The sequence below is a fragment of the Crocodylus porosus genome, unplaced genomic scaffold (genome assembly GCF_001723895.1).
Source record: "Crocodylus porosus isolate Cpor-Errol unplaced genomic scaffold, CroPor_comp1, whole genome shotgun sequence".
Lineage (NCBI taxonomy): Eukaryota > Metazoa > Chordata > Crocodylia > Crocodylidae > Crocodylus > Crocodylus porosus.
The window spans coordinates 130,591,017-130,612,317 of NW_017728931.1; positions in this window are offsets into that span (position 1 = coordinate 130,591,017).

Sequence of the window (21,301 nt, forward strand, 5' to 3'; positions counted from 1 at the left end):
CAACCTAATGGGAAACTGAGGGTGGCGTTTCGTGCATGTTTAACTAAGGTGATTATAGGCAGTCTCCTCTTTAGCCGTTTCATTCAGAGAGTCTTCATGGTCTCATCTCTCTAAGCAACCCTTCTGAACCAAGACAAGGGGTACTCGATGAAAGGCTAAGACATGCCAGAATTTTGCATGAGCCATAACCCCGTTTGAAAGAGTAAGGTAATGGAAAAGATGTGGTCTAGGAAGTACAGTCCATAATTCTGTGTTGCGCATTTTGGGGCCACATTCAAAACAATCGAGTCTAATCACAAATCGAACAGCTGTTAACCTCTACATATTCTAAGGGGCTTCTATTACTCTCTTACACTGTCCAAATCAGGAGTAGACGACATGAGAAAATGCATAGTTTGCGGAGGGAAAATGCTTTCATTCAAAACACCTGAAGTTTGATGAAAACCAAGGCAAGGTTTTCAGGAAACTGTCTGGAGTCTGAGAAGGACTCCAGAGGCATGCCTGCACAGCCTCTGGCACAGCAAAGATGGCCAGCAGAAAGAGCACTCACGGCTCTCCCAAGGTGCTCGGGGTCATGCCAAAGCTTTCTGCTCTGCCTGCAATTGCCAGGTTCTGGTGCAAGCGAGAGCAAGTAGTCAGGGCGTATTTTGTTAGAAGCAATCCCAGAGGTAAAAAGAAAGCATTGGAAACATGCCCCAGAATTTCGTTCCTAGTTCCTCAGCAGCTGCTGAAGCTGTGAGAGCTTTTAGGCTTCTTTCTATAGAGCCAGGACTCAGAGGCTCAAAGTCCTTAACATGATGGCTTTCTAGCCTCCATAGTGGAAATTCCCCAGATCCCAAAAGCTCCTCAGGGATACTAGCATTCTTGGCACCTTCAGGACACCTAGTATCTCTAAAAGTAATGGATGCGTTAGTCTTCATGTTGCGACTTCAAGTTCGGGGGAGCTTCTCATCCATGGGGAGTTTTGAAAATCTTTGATTTCAATCTGATTTGGGTCGGCTCCAAATTTCATGCAGATCAGAGTTCCTCAAAATTGGAAACTCTGCTCTTTCCCCCATTTCTAATCAGGAGTTCTTCTGTAAAACAAGTAGTTTGAAAGTTGTGTGAGGGGAAAAATCAGTCCGTCTGACTCTGTTTTCAACTTTCAAACATCCCCCATTCATGAGTAATCATCTAAGCATCTGGATGTTCCTTGTGGCTGTTTTTGGAAGAGATGGAAGCCTTATAATCATAAATGGATGAACAGTATCATAGAAACATAGACAGGTAGGGCTGGAAGGGACTTCAGGAGGTCACATGTAGTCCAACCCCCTGCTCAAAGCAGGACTAGCCCCAACCAGATCATCCCAGCCAAGGCTTTGTCTAGGCAGGTCTTAACAACCTCCAAGGATGGAGATACCACCACCTCTCTGGGTGACCTGTTCCAGCTCTTTATTATCCTCCTTGTAAGTTTTTTCCTAACATTTAACCTAAACTTCCCTTGCTGCAACTTGAGGCCGTCACTCCTTGTTCTGTCACCTCTCACCACTGAGAAGTGTCCAGCTCCATCCTCTTTGGAGCCTCCCTTCAGGTAGCTGAAGTCTGCTATTAAATCCTCTCTTAGTCTTCTCTTCTCCAGTAACACTGATTAAAAATAACCTTGTCAAAGCAGTTAGTGATTGATTTCCCACATTACCTTGCAATAAATCCAGCAATTCTATTTTAGAAACCAAAGTAACCTTCAAAGAAGATGAAGTGTTCATATTATTGCCAAAACTAGCTAGCAAGTATAAAGCTTGAGTATTTATTAGGGCAATTTTTACAGTGTATTGTTAATACAATAGTGCTTGCTGCAATAGATGGTAGTGACTTCATTCATTCTAAAGTAATGGACTATTTAGTCTTCTGATTTAATACACTTTTTCTCTAGAGTAATCTTGAAAAAGTTACTGAAGTGGAACCATGAAATACAAGTTCCTCTAGCTTAGTGGATCATCACCCATATATATATAGTCTGTTAATGACTAGCCCCTCATGAACAACTAAAGTCTTGATTTTAATGTGCTCAAAAGAAATAAGGAGAGAGAAAAATAGCAGAAATAGGTAGAGAATTAATTCCTACCAAAAAATGTGTTTTTGGAAACTTCAAGAAAATAAAGAGAGCTGTCAAACCCTATTTTAAATTGGATAACATTAATGTTCAGTCATCAGAGCAGTGATGTTGCTTGAGTTTAAGTTGACCTTCTCTGCTGAATTGCACCTCCTTTTTAATATAGACTAGAGGAATATGATACGTTAAGTTTCAAGTAATATTAAAAAAGCATTAATTTACCATAATTTAGGTCTTTACGTCTTTTCATTTTATTTCCAAGCACTCGTCTAGGGCATTCTTTAATGACACTGATCAAGTCACTTAAACCCCCACTGCCTTAATTCCCATTTGTACAATGGGGATAATAAATATGTTTGTCTCTCTGAACTGTTTAAATGATAAGATCTCTGGGGTACAGAATCTCTCTGTGTTTCTCTACCACAAATCAGGATAGGATCCAATCTAAACTGAGGGCTCTAGATGCACGTGCATAACAAAAGTAACAGGAAAGAACATGAATCCTGAATGAAATGGTGATACATTATGCAATTTGATATTTCAGAGATTCAGGAACATTGTTATAACACGTTGTACTCAGACAAATACTCTGAATGAGGAATAATTTGAACAACAAAATAGTGGATCAGAATTGGGAAATACTGAACAAGCCAAGTTGCTTTCTCATTATTCAGCCATCTTTTAGTTAGTAGAAGGCAAAACAATGAAATAATAATTTCTGATCATAACATAAAATATACTTAGATTATAGCATTTAAAGAGAGGGAAAAAAGAAGTTTTAGGGAAGAAACTATAAATCACTCATAAAATGAACTAGTCCATTATTTTCTTCTGCCATTTTGTGTGATTGAAACCCCTTTTTCCTACCACACAAGTAGTATTTTGTCATTTTGGAAGCAAGGAATGCAGTTGTCAGACAGTTTTGACATCTGCTCATACCCAAAAAGTTTTCCTCCCATTCAATCCTGCTAAAAAAAATATCAAGAGAAACAATTTCTGTAAGGAAAGTCAATGTGCTGGCACGTATTGACAAAAGACTGATTCTTTGCACTGCTGGCAAGAAGGCAGTTTCCCAGCAAATTCCTTCTCTTCAAACTTATTTAAACATGCATCTTGAAAACTTGATAAGAGGATAACACCTGATAAGATGCCTTCATTAGCAATCAGCCGGGGAAGAGAGTTATACATGGAAATAGATATCTGTTATGTAGCTTTTTTCATAGTTGGGCTTAAATTTCTTAACTCTGATCACAGGCTGAATTTACCTCCGATAATGCTGAAAATACCAACTGCTATTCTCTCTTCTGCTTAACTCCACATGTGCATTTGACATAGTTCAGTGGTGTTATTGTTAAACCAGGCAGAGAGCTTACGAGAGAAAAATCTCAAAAATCCTATGTTGCAAAACCATGTCGAAATTAAAAAAAGAAAGCTGGCTTTGCACTTCAAAATAAATCTTGGCACAACTTCTGTTTTGACACAATTCCTGTTCCATCTGACGCTAGCAAAACCCCCAAATTTTGTCCACATGACTTAGATAAGTTTATGTATTGCTCTTATTTATTTGTATTGTTTGTATGACCCTGTTATAACAGCTGCTGATCACAAATGTACCAACAAACCAGCCCTGCCTCAGAGTTCACAATTTAAGCACAGGACACGAGGCAGCAGACAGACACATCCCCCTTAACCTCTCCCTTTGGACCTTCACACGGGACTAAATGGCCAATGACAAAAGAAAACGAGCTCTAAAAGCTGCCTTTAAATACCTTCTTTGCAAGCCCTGGCTAGCACAGATTGTGTTAAGAGAGATGTGGCTAGATAACTGGTCGGGGTAGAAAGCAGCATACAACACCGGTGAATCTGGGCAGTGCTGAAACCCTAGCATGGCTCCAAGAAGCTGCTGTAATGCAGATAGCCCGAGGAGGTTTCTCTAGCAGACAGGTTCTCTGACCTGCCTAAATTACATCAGAGGCCTTAACAGCTCTTGGATGGCCTAAGATTGGAAGGGGTCAATTGTGGCTTAACATCGCTATACACCCCTCCTTCTCCCACAACCCTTGATACGGAGTTACTTTTCACTTCTGAGGGGCAAAATGCAGAATTTCTTCCCATGTAACAAAGTGGAGGGAGGACAAGGTAAGAGTGAACCAACTGAACTTAAACAAGTAACACACTAACCTCCTAGCTAATATGTGCTACATCGAAATATAGACCTTATATTAATGCAATACCCAAGCTGGAAAACTACTGAATGAAAGCTGACTATATATAAAAGCTGTGTGATATATAAAATTCTACCTTAGACTTTGAGCCAGAAATAGATACATAGAAGCCAGAACTAGGTTTGTTTTTAATTTTAAAAATGTCATTAAAAAAATATTTACGTGCGGAATTGAGAGCCATAAAGTATTCAAACGCAGGCAATAAGTTGGACAAAACGTATGTCTGTCTCAGTCTGTCAAAATTTCTGATCATTTGGGCGGGGGGGGAGACAATTCATATGGTAAAAATAGGTAGACAATCTCAACTTGCATTATTACACAAAACTTTCCCAGCAGTTGAAAGCCTAATTACCTTGTACACTATTCCAATACTTTTGGCTTTTGCTTAAGAATGTGGGTACATATGAAGCAAATTACGTGATCAGTTGCCTTCAGTCTTTTATTAGGATTGGTTGGGAAGGTTAAAGTAGCACATTATCTTACTATCAGCCCATTACTTTCTCCTCAGCTTCCCCCATGGAATTGAATGGCTCACTTTGAACATCTTGCTTCAATAAGTAGAATTACCTCAGAAGGACAGATTTGATCTGGAGACAGAATGAAGCACACGAGAACCTAATAATGTGTTTCCCATGGAAAGAGCATTTCAGAGTGTGTGTGGTAGTTGACATTTACATTCAATATATCCTATGCTGTACTGCAAAAATGACCAACAGACCATGGGAGAGTACAACAGAAATTAAACATAGCTACTGTATTTCTATGCCATCAAACACATTATTAATGGTCATAATGATTTATTTTTGCTTAATGTTATTAGAAACAAGGCTTCCTTGCTATCGTACTGTGGTTTAGTATCTGTTACTCATATCAAATGACAGGTTTCTTCTACTGCTTATTCAGTCTGATCATAACCAGGAGTTACTCCCAGTGTAGGTTATCATCAGTTGCAACAGAGACACAGTACTAGACTGCTGCTCATTGGTCACATGATTTTACAACCATTGCCTCTGAAATTGAAACTGTAGAATTGTGGGGCTGAATTTGACTAAGACAAAAAGGGCACGTCTACACGGGACGCTAGAAGCACAGTAGACTAATTCTGCTGCACATTAGCATGTCATGTCAAAAGCCAGTCTAATGCACTAATGCACAACAGAATTAATCTACTCCACATTAATGTCATGGAGAAAAGATGTGCCAGTGCTACTGCACAGTTGTGAAGATTACAGCACATTCAGTTTGGTACCTGTTATTGCACGTTAGTGCACATGTAGATGTGTACTACATTAACGCATGCATAGATGTGTCCAAAGTGATTACGGTACTGTAGTACATTCCATGTAAGTATCAATAAAATTTACAAATTAATCTTACAGATTGCTTAGCACACCTGGCAATTTAAGAGGAGTGAAGGCTCTAGAAAAATCTCAGTCAGCAATCCAAGAAGACACCTGACCAGAAGGGGTCTGGGCTTGAGGTATATTTATCTCTCAAGATCCAGGGCCTCAGGTTGGTAGGCATTCTCCTTAGTAGATGACAGGGAAGGAGCTCCTGAGAGAGCGGCTGGTTCGCACCAAGCATGGCTGTGGTATGCAGCCTTAGGGCTGAGAGTTCAGCCTTAGGACAGGCAGAGCAGCTGGCAACAGAAACTAGCAAGTGTTGAATTATTCCACCTTGATAAGTCACTAATTTTGGGGCAGGCTTTTGATCTATCTTGCCAAAACTTTCCTTACTTTACCTTTAATTCCATTCAGCTCTTTTGGCCGGCACTGGCGAGAATCTACTTGTCTCTTTATGGTACACATTTTGGAGAAAATTCTGCATTCTACTCAAACCCAGAGTGCTTGGTTATCCACTGCCGAATTGGAGAAAAGCTAAATTCACCTGCATAATCCATAATCACCATGTAGCAACAGCATGGTAGAAACTCAGCATCTTCCATCATCTGCTAACAGTTGCAGCCCCTTGCATGACTTGGTTCCAGGGCAGTAGCTTTTATGAACCAAGAACAGTGAATACTAATACAGTGGCAAGCCTAATAGATCTACACAGCTCAGAAAGCTTGGAGAGCTCCCACTGGATTCCCAGTGGTTTTCTACCACATTGGAAATGTAATAAGAGATCTTCATAGGTTACAGATACATTGGTGATATTATATATGCAGTAAATAAGTTGTTTATTTTATTAAAAGTATGACAGCAACCAGACCACTACAGTAGAGACATGTGGCAAATACATGAGATTTCAAAGGATTCTCTCTAAAAGTCGGTACTATTGAAACATTATATCCTTTCCCCCCCAAGAATTATATATCCTAATAAATATTTAAAGAGCTGGAGACTGTGGTTTTATTTTATTTTAGGTCAGTGTTTATTATTTTTGTAATTTAACAGTGATTGAAGTAGTCCCACACAATTTGCAGACTTAAATGCCATCTCAGATATTTGGCAGTTGGGTGTGAAACACAAATGTTTTTTGAATGCCAGCTTATTGGACATCTCTGTTTAATAAATATTGAAAGAACCATATTCTATTTGGGGCATGTTACTTGGAACTAATATCCTCTATAGTTCTCAGTATTTCTATCCTGCCAGTTTTGTTTTGTTTTTTGCCATGTTTTGATATGCAGTTGCCTTTCTCTGTGGTCTTAAACATCTGGCAAGATACATAAAAGTTTAATGAGTCAGAAAAAAGTCAGAAAACATTTGCAATTTGTAACAGCATTCTCCTGATTCAAATTGATGGCAACTTTGTAGCCATTTTGCTAACTGCATCCTATTCAACAACAGACTGTCTATTTATTTAGACAGAATTCCCCATTGTGGCATTTGTTATTCCAAGGGTAATAGGAATGCTCCACAAAATGTCTAACACAGGATTAAAACAATATACAAATACAGATACTTTTAACTGTCTTGCTTCAGAGACTGATTCAAATCTAAATCCTCAGTTGGTGCAAACTGGCCAAGTTCTATTAATCTCAGTGAAGATATGCCCTTCTGATTTACAACACTGAAAACTGGTAGCAACTCTATTGGCTGAAACCAAGTTATTTTAAATTTACAGAATACCTCAAATCAACATTTTCAACAGGCTCTTGGTATTTTGCAGCTTTTGTTTTAAGTTCAAAGGGCATTAAGAAACAAAGTATCTTCTATGTATTTTTGGTAGAAAGTTAAAACAGACAAAATTACAAGTAGCTCTTTTTTGTTTTTATTTCCCCTTTTTTCTGTCTCGTAGTTTGGCATTTATCTGAATATAGAAGAAGGGAGAGCTTGTTAGGCAAAAAGCAATGGCACAGAGCAATGGACTACGTACCAGAAGATCTGTTTGCTATGCAGAGGTGGCTGTATTAAGGTTGCACTGGAAATCTTAAATGTAATTTGTTTTAAATACAATAATTTACTTGAAATATGAATATGATTTTGCTATATTTTTGGGATGTCATTTCTCATTTCACATGGCATAAAAGAAAGAACTCCAACATACAGTACTATGATGATGTTCACATGTCAAATGGGCAGGTTTGAAATCTGTGGCTAAGTACATACAGTCAAAAAGCCCAAAGTTGACTTGATTCAGTCTTTGCAGATTACTCTAAACTGCAGAGATTAAATTGAGAAACAACTGGACAGACATTCACTTTTGATTCACAAAATGCAGCCACATGCCTGCTAGAAGCCAGGGGGCACTGCAGCATGGCTCTCTGGCACATAGCCAGTATGGGCTGTATATTTGCTTCCTCTTCTTGCTGCCCCTGAGGTCTCTGGGATTTGCAGTCCACAATCACAAAAGCAGGACTCTGGAGGGTTGCTTATCACTTCCTCTTTCTGTTTCCAGGTACCTCTGTTGCAGCCAGGTAGCCCACAGTTGCAGCCAGAAGTAAGCTTAGCAGGGCAGGGCAGCTCTGGGCTTGGGGGAAGGGAAATTTATCTCCTCTCTGGCCCCAGATCCCAGCAAGGATTTGTCAAGTGGAGGGGCAGTGCCTGCCTTCCCCACCTGATCCCCACCCCAACCCTTCTCTGCTGGAGCAGACCAGCCCATGCAAAGCATGCTGGGAGACTGTGATTAAACTTGAACCAGAAGGGGGTCTGGGACAGAAGTTTCACAAAGCAGTTTGACCTAAATCAGTTAAGTTTGACACTACATTCACCCAGGTTTATCTTAAATCAGTTTTAGCTATTTTGAAACTGGTTTCATGTATACTGAACTTCTGTTCTGGTACAGGTTTTAACCACTTTCTGATTACTTAAACTAGTTTATGTGTAACTTCTGTCCCTAGCCGATAACTTGAAATAAAGTAATTAGTAGCAGTAATAGTGTATTATATTTTATGCTGCCCTGACAAGCATCTCTTTAGAAGGAGATAGAGATGGATAATTTGCCATTGGATTTGCTAGATGCAAAAGCAACATTGAAACTCAGGAATAAATTAATTTGCATGTTCTCAAAAGAAGCAAATCTCCCTTTGAGAAGTAGCTGCACATCTTTTTGCCCCTCTTCCCTCAGCCCCTCTCTGTCCAAATCCAGTCCACCTATCCTGCTTTCTTTTCCTATAACTCATGTTTTTCATCTCTTCTCATTTCTTCTCATCTCTTGTTCCTGCCCTTCATTCTTCCCTTCATTCCTAAATACCCCATCTTGAGCTCCTGCCTCTGAACTTTCTTGAATCCCTAAATTATTTTATTGTATGGCTTTTCTCCCATCCTCTATCCACACCTTCTGATCTTCACCCATCAACAGACAACTACGCCTACCCATCTATCCTACCTAAATACTAGTAGGGGGAAGAGGCAGGAGGAAGAGAGATACTTTTTTGTTAAATCTAGCTCCTGACACCTGTTCAAGACAGAGAAGCAACTACAGCAAAAGCTATATTCAGCTGCTGGAGCTCTCTTTTGGAGTGCGTTCACTTATGTGAGGGCAATGCATGTATTGTTCAGCAAGAACCGTACATTGATGGACCACGCTCAGTGTAGACAGAATCTTGGGAGACTTTAGCTGTCAAAGTCTAACATGCCTCTTCTAAGCATGTGGGAATTGAGATTTTCAAGAGCAGATAAACCGGAGAAAATTAAAAAAAAAAAAATACGGATAACAAAAGGCGCATCCTGATACAGCATAATCCTCTGTTCACCAAAATTTTACAATAATGATGGTTGAGTTTTTCAATGAAAACAAGGCATTTCCCCCAAACTCACACTTGGAAGCGGTATAACAATTTAAACCAAAACTATCAAGAAAACTCCCTCAGCTCCTATCAGATAGCTGGTATACAAGTGCCATCTAAATTATTTTAATTTATAAAAGCTGTAAGCAACTGACACCAGGATCTTACAATGGACACTGTTGGAACACCTTAAGAAAAAAGTGGCACTTGTACCCAATTTTTGAATTGCATAATTATTGATTATTTAATGTGCTATATCATTACTCAGACTGTTATAGAAAATAAAGCTTTTGAATAACCAACATTACTTTATTTTGCTTGAAAGTTGTCCTTTATGAAATTACAATAAAAGCAGTTTTGAAACACTAATATATTAGATAGAGGCAAAGGCGTGATGATGATATTAGATTTCCCTTGAATTCATAAGGCTACAGAGTACTATCATAGTTGAAACAGAATATCAGGTGGTGATCAGAGATGATATCAAAAGGATGACGAGAAAAAATATTAACTACTACAAATATATAAGACTTGTGAATGGGATATTTATATTTATAGGACTGTTCAAATACAAGAACTCATAGGATTAGAATGTGCCCAAAACATCCTGAAGTTACAACACACTGAAACAGAGAAGCAGAGAAAATTAGGGTTGGAAGAAAAGGTACCTCAGGAGGTCATCTAGTCCAATCCCCCACTCAAAGTAAGAAGACCATCTACAACTGCATCATCCCAGCCAAAGCTTTGTGTAGCCAGATCTTAAAATCCTCCAAGAATGGAGATTCCATAACATTCAGCTTATTCCAATGCTTCACCACGCTCCTAGTGAGAGAGTTTTTCCTAATATCAAACCTAACTTCCCTTGCTGGAACTTGAGACAATTGCTCCTTGTTCTGCCATCTGCCATCACTGAGAAAAGTCCAGCTCCATCCTCTTTGTAACCCCATTCAGGTAGTTGAAGCCTGCCATTAAATCCCCACTCAGCCTTCTCTTCTCCAGACTAAATAAGCCCAGTTCCCTCATCCTCTTTTCACAAGGTATGTTCCTCAGCCCTCCAACCATTTTTGCTGCTCTCCTCTGGACTCTTTCCAATATGTCCACATCCTTTCTGTAGTGCAGGGCCTAAGCCTAGACAAAGTACTCCAGATGTGGCCCCACTGTTTCCAAGAGGTAGCCCAACATATTAGGTCTCCCTAGCCCATGTTAAAATACTCATCTGGAAGGCAAATTCTCAAAGCTGCCAGGTGCTATTTGCAAATGCTTAAAGCCCCACTGAGGGTAGGAACTGAGGGTAATACAGCCACCTCTGCATAGCAAGTGTCAACCACCCATCAGTCAACTAAACACCTGATTCCAAATAATTGATTTAAAGAATAAATTCTCCCTGTAAAGTATCTTCAACTTTAATTTAATCTATTTTGCTCTGCAGTGGAAAGATAATGGGAAGTGATACAGCAAGCCGAAAAGAGGCTGAAATGAAAGAGATTTGAAAAAAAAAATGCCTCTTTTACAATAGAAAAAATAATTTGTGCCATATAAAATGTGTACTCATTAAAGCCAGTCTCATTAAATACATGGTCTGGAAAAACATGCTTAAATTCTCCATTGCACAGGATCAAGCTGAGACCTAAAAACACTGCACTATTAAAATCACACTTTGATTATGCTGGCCCAGTGTAGTAGAGTGGATTAAAATTGCTTGGAATAAACTGCTATTAGATGTTACCATTTTACAAATGCCGACTAGATTCTTGTCAGATTAAGTCAGGGTTTAAGCAACCCATTTCCTTGCTACCTTGCTTCCCAGAAAAGGAAGTTAAAAAAGCCATAGAAATCCAATCTGTGAAACATTAGGGAAATAAATTCCTCTTTCCCCCAAGTGTGTTCTCTTGTTTTATATGTCTGAAAAGGGGGTGGAAGAGCATCCACTTGTGATGAAAGGGTTCAAGATTTCCAGTGAAAAAGGGGGTGAGGAAACAAGAATATACAGGGTGCTCAACTTTGAAGCCCTCCCTGTTCATGAAAATGAATATTGCAAACCTAATGCCTCATGTATTTTAATGTTGTAAAGACATTTCAGTTAGTGTTATGAATTAAAACTGAGGGAACAGCTGTAATAACTCTAACTCTGACTCTTCCCCTAAAAAAAAAATTCAGTGGTCTGTCCAGGGTTTAGCTATAAACATCCCCTTCCATTTTTATGATCTTGACTAAAATTATTGGCTTAACCCCCCCTCCCTGCAACACAAAACGTATCTTTTTACCTTTCAGAATGTATTCTAGGGATTTAATTGGATTGGCCAATAAAAAAAGGTTAGTATCGTTGCTCTTTTGTTGTATTCAGCGAAATCAAAACTACTGAAAGATACAGTTGTTGGTAAAACCCTTTGGTTTCAATGAGAAATGTTAAATCATAGATGCCCTTCATGCAATGATCCATATTTTATTTCATTTCACTTGGCTGGATTGTGAACAAGGTCATGTTGCTGACCCCACTCTAAACTATGCTGTCTGTCTTACCACTCAGTTTCTATTACGAATAAATTGGCAATATATTAATGCACAGGGCTGAGGCATGGAGGAGGATGCACCGTGCATTTTAACGCTCCAGTCCATTTAAAAACTGATTTAAAAAGGACAACACTTTCTTCCACTGAAGGCAAATCATATCAACTCAGCAGGCACCTGTACATATAGACACAATGTACAAAGTAAGGAGAAGATGTGACTAAATACAGACTTTGGAATGAAACAGGGTGAAGGGAAACAGGATTGTGACATCGCGTACACTGTTATGGGAAATCCTTACGCGCCCAAGTAATACTAATTTGTAGCAGTTCTGACTTACACAGTTATATGAGACACGAATGAAAGTCAATGAGAGTCTTTCCATTGAATCCAGTGGGCTATAAACCAGATTCATGAGGATTCAATGTGTATTGCTGACCACACCTTTGAGTTGCTCCAAGTCCTCACTCCCAACTGTTCTAAATGGGAATTTATCTTGTAAAAGTCAAGAAATCAGTCCTGGAGGCACTTATTGCCTATAGGTGTACAAGCATCTTAAAAAGAATAGAAGCTGTCTTTTTCTTAAAGGAAATGATTCATATGAGCATTGCGAGGATCAGATCCATCTCTAGTAACTACCGAAAAAAAATCTTGTACAATATCTAAAGAAGTGGTTGGAATGCAAGCTGAAGTTTACCAAGTGCAACTCAGATCTCCTCCTCACAGTCTCTCATATCTGCTCTGTCCTCCCTTCCCCCTTCTCTGGTTTCTGCCTCCCACTTTGTCATCTCTTAAACTATCCTGGTTCTATTTTTTCACAGGCTGGAAAAGGCTAACATAACATATCATACCGCCACTTGGCACACGTTATTATTATTTGTGAGTTCAGATGACTTCAGAGGTCATTGGAAGAGATCAGCCATATTCACTGTGGTGTTGGTGATGATTTGAAATGCTGTGATTTCATGCTGGAATCAAGAAAATAACATGTTTTTTTAAAGTAGCCATTGTAGGAACATTATGTCAGAGACTGAAGTAGACTCAGAAAAATCCACTCAAAAAGTCGCCTTTCAATTGATTTGATTTAATTGACTCACATGGGGAACACATTGCTAACATCTCTAGTGGCCTGTCTAAAGGTATACCTAAAATGTATTTTTTGTAAAAATACAAATGAGTGCATTTTGTATCAGTGCTTAAACAATAAATTATCCCAAAATCATAAGTGTAGGATGAAATAATTTGTGATAGGGTATGTGGATGAGACATTATAAAAAGCAACGGGATTTTTTTCTGGTAGTCTGGCCTTTTGACTTTTAAGAGAATAGACAGAATAACTCCGTTCTGGCCTTGATCCCACGATAGTGACTGGAACCCTTTACCCGGTTTGAGAACTACAGCTGATATGAGGGAACTAGAACTGTGATTTCCATATGGGAATTCATGAAAAAACAGACACAAACACAATCTGCTTCACTGAAAATGAAGTTTTACTATATGGAACTTCATTTGCACTATATTTTTTCATTATGTGGTCAGGTAATGCCAAATCCATTAAAAAAATCCATTAAAATGGGCCAAATTTAGATTTGTTATAATTAGGTTTATGTACTAGCAGGTCTGAATTTGGTCCCAGGTTGTGAAAGGTGGCATTTTTCATATCTGCTCTTTTTTTGCCTAAAACTGGGAGATTAAATTTTCTCCTATCCTTAAAAATAATAAGCAGATGCTTAGATTTTAAAAACGTTTTATTCATCTTTCTTGCACATGAGACTTATCTCCCATGTCATTTCTCACTAGCACCTTATCTCACACACACATCAAGGAATATAAATTTAAAACAGGTTTTTTTGTCCCCCCCCCTAACTGTCCAGACCACTGCTGAAGGGCAAGCTGACAGAAGCACCTGGCTTTCCATAGTTTGTTAGCTTGAACAGCGAGTTGCTTGGAAAGATGGAATGTGAAAAATCATAGGATGACAAGCACTCTACAAGTCAGCAGTCATACAGTGGAACTATGTAAAGATGGAACAGCGCCCTTGTAAAAAACCAATACGTCCATGCCAGAACACACTTCCCCCTGAATATAGAAGAAAAAGTGAAAGCACTGTTATGTCTAGAAAAAATGCTGTTTCTGGCTAAAAGTAAGGTTTCAGACATCCGTTAAGCTACCACTGGGACACTATGCAAAACTTACAGTAACTTTAACACAAGTTATTCCTTTCATACAAACCGCAGAATCATTACATTAAGGCAAAACAGAGAAACCAACTGGCCTGAAACTGAAACATTGTCTAAAAAGTTGACGTCTATTTTGCCCTTCCTGATGCATCGGGAAAGCACAGGGAAGGGCAGCTGCAGGATGACAACAGCCATGGCAAAATGTTATTGGGATAGCATTTTCACAGATGTACTGTCTCATGATAACAGTTAACAATATTTTGTGCACCAAGAGACTCTAGTTTTGGTTTGTCCATGAATCCACACTCAGAACCCTAAGTTTTACTTAACTTTAGAGCTCAGCAAGTTTATGAGCGTGATCACTAAGCTGCGCACACAAGAAGCATGCGGACAGAAGACAGAGAACAGGAGGCGAGCTGACAAAATGGCCAGCTACGCTACAATGATGGACTCACTAACATCTGCATTTATATCACAACTAGGGCATTCTGATTTATTCCTAGAAATGGAGTGCAGTAGCAATATAGAAAATGAAGAGCAGCATAATATTGTGAGCACAGGAATACTGTTATATAATTCTAGAGAACAGACCCAGGTGATTTAACAATCTAAACCCATAGGAAAAAACCCAAGCAATCTCTATACACTCCTTATTTCTACTTGTTTTGCCTCACTTAGAAGCATGGGGTGTTGGCTGCCGCCAAGGTTGGGCATTTTGACAGGTGTGCCAATACTCCTGCAGGGACTGAAACCCAGAGGTGCCTGAGTAGACAGGGTCTTGCCCCTAACTCAGGGTCAGACAAATCACCACATTTGGGCATCAGGAAGGCATTTTACCCTATGGTCAGACTGTGGGGTTTTTGCCTTCTTCTGTAGTGAGAAGAAATGCCCTCTTCCTTGCATCTCTTGAGTGCATTTAACAACTCTTGCAGTGGTGGGACACGGACAGTCCTTGTCCTCCTGATTTACCTGTGCCAGGTTGTAATGCTTTGGGTGTTTTGGGGCAATACATCTTGTAGTTGTGTATAGTTTTAGAAATAGGTTAGCTGAGGACTTTTTTGGGACAGTTTGGAGAAGGGTGAAATTGCCTCAAGCAAGAGATTGAATTAGATGACTTCACGAAGTCCCTTCCAGCTCTACTTTTCTATGTTGTTATGATTTTATAGTATTTTCTCTTACAACGTACACACATGCCTGCTCTGTTACTGCTGTTGCTTAGGAATAAGGCTTATAATTGGGACTTAATTAAGTCTGCATTACTGAGTAAACTGATAGCATGAATCGAGTCCTACCACTATAATTCTACACGTTTACATCAGTTTTCTGGCAGGCCCCATTTAGTTAACTTCCTTTACCAGAATTCTGTGACCAGCTAGTGAAATATATGGGCTGTGCCAGCTGCTTGCAATTTTACTATGCAGGGTTGTCAGAAACAGAGACTTCAATCATTAATTATTTTGTAAGGAGTTCCACTGTTGATCCGCAAGACGACCAAGTACTTGTGAATTCAGTATCTCCTGGGAGTGCATACAGACCACTTCCCAGAACAGCTGTGGGCTAAGTCCACTCCAAACACACAAAGTCACCTGTTATACCACATTTTCCCAAGCCATTTTGCATCCCTGCTTTGGTACACCTCAGGGGTGCAAAATACGAACAATGCAGAATTTTATATGGAATATATATATGGATAGTGCACATTGACATGATACGGTGACTTTTCTCTCACTTCCAGGAGGGCTTTTAGACCTCGAATTAGCATGTCATTGCTCCCGGTTTTTAACATACAATTGTTTAAGAGCCAGGCTCATTTGAATTAGTGGTGACCTTTTAGTAGGAAGGCTTTAGGGGTTGCTGCCCAAACAGCTGGAATAAGCTCCTCAGTTCCATTAGAAACACGCATGCAGACTTCTCGGGAGCACAACCCTTCAGGTGGGGCTCTGCAGAAGCTATTTTTGCAATACCTGCGTGACCCAGTCAAGTGAGATAAAACATGAAATAATTCTGCTAGTTTCTGTGTCATCCCAGCAGGGTTTTTAAAAAAAATCTCTTTGCATTAATATTTCAGAAGAAATGTATTTATTTTTACTCCTTATTGTGTCTCTCGGTGATTTCTTTTTGCACAGGCTGAGCTACTGGCCTCTAAATTTCAGCAGGTTATTTTTATTATTTCTAATATAGTAGCAGTGGGGGAAGACTAGACTCTGGTTTTAAGCTTCACTTTACTAGGTACAAATAGCATTCCCTGTCGCAAAAGCTTTCATTTAGGACTTACAACATGCAAGAAGTGGGTAAATAGACAAACCAAGAAAGGAAGTGGGTGGACAAGCAAAACGGGTGCCTAAGCTGTCTGAGTGGGCTCAAGAGTAACAGGACTGAAGGGAATCTCTCCTTTGACCTGTGTGTCAGGAAAAATAAAATCTGTTTCCTAGTATGTTCAAAGAAGCTCTTGGTGATGTGTAACCACTCCTCCTCCTGTCCCTCTGCACTTTCATTGCTTCAATATGCAAGTGAAGACAATGATTGTTGGAAAAACATTTATTTTTAAATTTTTAACATTTTTTTACACTAGTAAGTTTGCTTCTCAAGTGTTCTCTGAGTCTGACTGAAAGATAAGAATTGTGTTTTGAAAGATTCACGCTGTTGACGTTTGGCTATGTCTTAAAGCAGAGTAAACCAAGATCTTCCACCTCTCTTTGAGAGGGAGAAAGATGCATGCAGAATAACCAACACAGTTTGATGGTTAGTGCACTCGTGTGGGAAGTCTTCCTCTGACAGACTTGGGGCTAGGATATGAACTTGATTTCCTCCTACCGCAGGTGGGTGACCTTGTAACAGTGAGCTAGGGAGTCAGTCTTTGTCTCTCTTTCTCTTGTCTTAGTTTTTTCCATTTAAAATAAATAATTTAAACATTCACTTGGCTGGAGAGATAAAGGGAGAGAAAGATAGACTGACTCTGGGGGCAAATAGTGAGGACAACCACCTGGGATGTAGGGACATCCGCATTCAAGCCCTTCCTTCATACCAGAGCACATCTCTCAAAAGTTTATGATGACATTGCTGTTAGGGAGGTTTCTCATGGCCAGGATGACATTTATGGTCAAAACTAGAGTAAGAGTGATTCATCACAAAAAAGCTAAGGGTATCACAATTCAAACATTCATTTAGGACAGGGAAATAACAGGCACAAATCTCTGGGCCAAATTACTCGCAGTTGGGTCTTGAACCTTCTGCATCCCAGATGATTGTCTGAACTCTGAGCATAAGTGTCTCGCTTTGATTCTGTCCAGAACTTCCAATCTGGACCTGGGAAGGCTTTCTATAAAAAATGCTTGGATACGACACATATATATTACCTGGCCAAAAAATCCTTGAAAAGTTCCAAACAGTTTCTATTATCTTTTTTTTTTTTTTTTAATCAATTTAGTTGAAATTCTTCTAAATTACATACTTGGTCTGCTATGACAGACTACAAGTAATAACGCAGTTCCTTTATTGGTTATAAACCTTTCTTACTCCATCTAGCGTGGAGATATTTTAAATGAATTTTCTTCATTTGGGATCATGGATGCAACAAATGTGCCTGACTGAAGACTTCAGGAAAACACGTAGTCATCACCCGTTTCACAGTTTGGTTCAAGTAAAGTTGTAGCTTTTGTTTATGCCTCAACCATGGCCATAGCACTATTTAAAAGCTTTATGACATTGGGTCAGGAATCTGTCCCACATATTTCTCTTTAAATAAAAATATAAATAGAGCAAGCAATTTCCTGACCTGAGTTCCCTTTTATTTTTATATTGTATTTATTTAGTTTTACATTCCTTATCCTCATTATAACCTCTCTCTCTTGCTGGAATATTGACAGGCTGATCTGCTTTGTCTGAAAAAATCCTATATTTGGCATATGCAGGCTGGAAAATTGCTCATGTTTTTCAAATAAAGCACTATCCAATCACCTGCTGACATATGAAAAGAACATGTCTTCTTTTGAAAATATGGTGTTTTGCACACAGAGGTGGGTATATTCACAAAAACAGTGTTCATAATCCTATAGATGAATTTAGGAATATTAACATAAAAGGCTATAATGGTATATAGTTTGCTGGTAAGTGCATATAGTCACAGATCCTCTCCATATTCTTATTTCTTCTAAGGCCCTGCGCTGCCGAGCTGTGGAGATGTTAACAGCTCAGGATGATCAATAACCTCCATGGATCTCTGGACAGCAACATCAGTTACTGCCCCGTTCCCTGGTGCTTTGCAGCTGCTGATACGATGATTTATTAAGCAGTATTGTGTCCCTGGTTGAAGACAATTGCATGATTCTTCTCTCACTTTCATAGGTTTAAAACCAGTGGAATTCAAAGGAATTACTCCTGATTTATTCTGGCACGAAACTGTTCTGAATCAGCCTTGAGTTCTGTATGTTGAAAGGCTGGAGGAAAGTGTATCCTTCTCACTATTAGTCTTCAGAACAAAGCAGATTTGACCATTCATGAGCTTCTTGCTGGGATAAGTTGTTTGTTAAAGGAAGAAAGATGTTGGAGAGTGAGCAGATGAGAATATCAACATTTTTTCTTCATTCATCATCTACAAGGTCGGTCTAACAACGGTCAGTATTGCTAAGTTTAAAATGTACAGCCAAAAAACCAAACTTGAATACTCTGGAGGAGATGGTAACCTAATCAGGAATAATAAGAGAGTCTCTAGCAGGCAGGTGTTTCCCTATGCTTCTGTTTTTAAACTGTGATAGATTATTTGTGCAAGTCAAACTGACAAAACCAGAACTGATGGGCTAGATGTACGTTTCAGTTTAGAAGTTAAATAATATAGTTTCAGACAAATGCAGTACCATGAGGAAGGGAAACAAAATATCTCGTCTTCCCCCACTTTATTTCAATGGCACGATCTTGGGTCTTCACAATTCCCATTAAAGCTGGACCGATATCCAGCTGGTGACCTTCATCATCCCACCACTGAAGACAGCAAAGCACTCTAAATCAGGGACTAGTTCTGATGTAAGTTTTGGGGAGAAGGAACTGTAAGCAGAACTCTAGGGTTATTGCCCACGGTCTTCAGAAAGTGTTATAGGTCCTCATATTAAACACCACCATCACCTACCTCTTTTCACCAACAGGCATCAGAGCACTGTAACAGACACATCATTATAGCATTTATTGTTACCTATCAAGAAACTGAGGCACAAAGGAGTGACATGGATGGTCCAAGGTCACGTAGCAAGCCAGTGGCAAAATGGGAAAATGTAGGTACCTTAATCCCCTGTCCAGTACATTCTTTAATACCTCCCTCACATCCTACCCGTGAATTATCCATCATTAGCATTTCAAAGCCTAGAATACATCTCTTCTCCTTCAAGGAAGGGCCCACAGACTAAATGGGTGAAGGACACAAAAAGAGAAAGACACTGAGATGACTTTACTAAACAAGCTGCACACTTCCAAACGAGACAGCAACTTGACTCTCTTTAGTTTACTAGTCATGCCCACCTATGGGTTTTCCTTCGAGAACATCCAACATTCAGTCTTTATGAATATTTTTAGACTTGCATGTGTCTTAAAAATATTTCATTTGAAAACCTTTGCCTTTATGGAAATCATTCTCATAGGCATCCAAGTACTTTGTCTAAATAATTACCCAACTGCTATTATCCAGTCTCAGTATGGCACAGGAACGTAGCAAAGCACAGATATGATCCCATAAGATGTTTTGGAGATGCATCTCTGTGGAGACACATTAAAATAAAAGCAACTTTCCCAGAATGGAAAAACATACAGGACAGATGCCGAAGAAAGAAGTATGAGGGAACAATTTCCCTGTCAATCAACAAATGATGGAGTCCCTTGGAGTGTTTGCAGCATGATCAAGTTCAGCAACAGACTGATAGCAATCGTGCAGCCTACTATGCTGAGATGTTAAAAGGCCTTCCTCTGCTCAAGTTTTATGCAACATTTATGTTATATAAAACTACAGCAGAGGAAGGCACCATAGTCCAATATTATGAAATTCAAAAATGGCACCAAACCTCCAGTTTTTGCTCCCATGGCTGAAGTTTATGACCCTGGACAATAGGTAGGTTTGGGTCTTCATTCACTTGTGTTAGTAACATGCACTAGAACCTTCTAAAATATTCAAAGTATTATTGCTAGCAACAGTTGATAATCAAGGTTAGCAGATAGTTGGCAAGAAAAAGATCCTGTCACTAGGAACAAAGATTTAGTTGTAAACTAATAACAAAAGGTTGAAGCCTTGACTCATAATATTCTTATCTAATATATACAGGGCAGAAAGTAAAGCCTACTGAGCCTGCAATGGAAATTAGTTCAGTCCAGAGGATTACAAAAACAAACCTGACACTATATACAACATTCGAACAGGGATACAAAGAGCAAAGTCCCCAACACGGACAGCTTTCACAGGACCACAGGAAGGCAGGTGAAGTCCCCAACAGCTGGTTGGTGGAGAGCTGGATTTTACTGCAAAATGTCTAGGGACTAACAAATTTGTCAGGCCATATGTGGTGAGAACTGACTTTATTAAGATCTAGGGTAACCAGGGTTAAAAGGAGAAGGGTCAGGTAAACTGATTTTCCAGAAGGTTTATCTATTGTGGGATGAAATCCAATGCATCCGCCTGTTTGTCCTTTGCCCAACATAGCAGGTTGCTAATTTTGAAGCAGTTTTTAAGGTGATTTCTTGAATGTTGGCCCTTTAAGCGGCCAGGTTTTTGCACTTTGTAATGAACGGACTAATTCATTCCCTTACGGCATATGGAGTATCATCCTTATTAAGGATAGAAAAACTATGGAAGTTGCCCATGACAGAAAGACAGCTGCCAAAACAAAAAAATAAATCTAATTGCAAGTTTTACCAAACTGTAACAAAGACATGAGGTATGATTGCTACTTATTTGGGTTGAAATCTTAGATTATAATAATTTTAAGGATCTTAACAGCTTTTAGAGCTAAGAATTGTTTGAGTTTGAATCTTCCCCACACAATTGTGTCTCAGTGCATCTCAGGAACTATATTTTTGCATAGTAGTGTTAATTACTGTAGAACCTGATCATGGACCAAGTGTAGCAAGTTGGTACCAGGAGATGTAATCA